We start from the raw sequence: 1,255 nt of genomic DNA, 5'->3' as shown, positions 1-1,255 counted from the left end.
ATCTATATATCTATATATCTATATATCTATATCTATATCTATCTCTATCTCTATCTCTATCTCTATCTCTATCTCTATCTCTATCTCTATCTCTATCTCTATCTCTATCTCTATCTCTATCTCTATCTATATCTATATCTATATATCACACACACATACACACATATATATATATACATATAAAATCTGCCTTTTCTCTCTCAAATAAATAAATATTTTTTAAAATATTGTGCTCACTTCGGCAGCACATATACTAAAACATATATACTGGAACAATACAGAGATTAGCATGGCCCCTGAGCAAGGATAACATGCAAGTTCGTGAAGTGTTCCATATTTTTGGACCCACGTTAGACAGATTCACAAGGTGGATGGGGGGGGGAGGCACATGCATCTGGAGCTCGTTTGCAGTGGCTGGAGACCCTGGCGCGCCCATTCTTTCTCTGCCTCTCTCTCTCTCTCTCTCTCTCTCTCTCTCTCTGTCTCTCAAATAAATAAATACATAAATAAAAATAAAAAAATATTAAACTTGCAGCATGAATAATGTTCAGATGAAAAGAAACCAGGAGTTAGTTAAAACTGCATATCCCAAGTTTAAATCATTAAAGTCACATGTCCACTAGTTGACAGTACAGCATTTATTCACTCACGTGAAATTTATCAGACACCTGTTGTGTAGTGCTCACAGGTTAAGTTCTTCAGATTCCAAGTGAAATACAAAGCTTTACACAAGACACTAACCTTGTCCTCAAGAGGCCAATAATATACATTAAGAATTTGTTATCATTAGCCCCACGTGGTGGCACACGTCTTTAATCCCAGCACTTGGGTGGCAGAGGTAGGAGGATTGCTGTGAGTTCGAGGCCACACTGAGACTACATAGTGAATTCCAGGTTAGCCTGAGGTAGAGTGAGACACTACTGTGAAAACCAACAACAACAAAAAAATAAGAAAGAAAGAAAGAAAGAAAGAAAGAAAGAAAGAAAGAAAGAAAGAAAAAAAGAAAGAAAGAAAGTGTTTGTTATCAGCAACATTAGTAAGTGATATCTGGAAATTTGCTTCCAGAGGAACAGAGACAGATTTCAAGATGAAAATTTTGATTTTTTTGAGCAATTTATGGCTTCCAAATCCAGTTGACTAGGGTGTGGTAGCACATACTGTACCCTGAGGACTTGGGAAGCGAAAGCAGGATTGCGAGTGCCAGGTCACCCTGGGTTGCGTGGCAATTTTCAATAAGAAAAAAGGAACAAAGAAG

At 37.3% G+C, this 1,255-nt stretch overlaps 1 non-coding gene across 1 annotated transcript; it reads left to right on the top strand.

Moving 5' to 3' along the window:
• Positions 1-229: 229 nt before the first annotated feature.
• Positions 230-341, top strand: LOC123459048. The gene has a single exon (XR_006635978.1). It is a non-coding gene; the product is annotated as a U6 spliceosomal RNA (small nuclear RNA).
• Positions 342-1,255: the final 914 nt, after the last annotated feature.

This window comes from Jaculus jaculus, chromosome 2, assembly GCF_020740685.1.
Source record: "Jaculus jaculus isolate mJacJac1 chromosome 2, mJacJac1.mat.Y.cur, whole genome shotgun sequence".
In the NCBI taxonomy this organism is placed as follows: domain Eukaryota; kingdom Metazoa; phylum Chordata; class Mammalia; order Rodentia; family Dipodidae; genus Jaculus; species Jaculus jaculus.
Note: the sequence above shows the minus strand (reverse complement) of the source record. Positions and strands in the feature narration are given on the sequence as shown.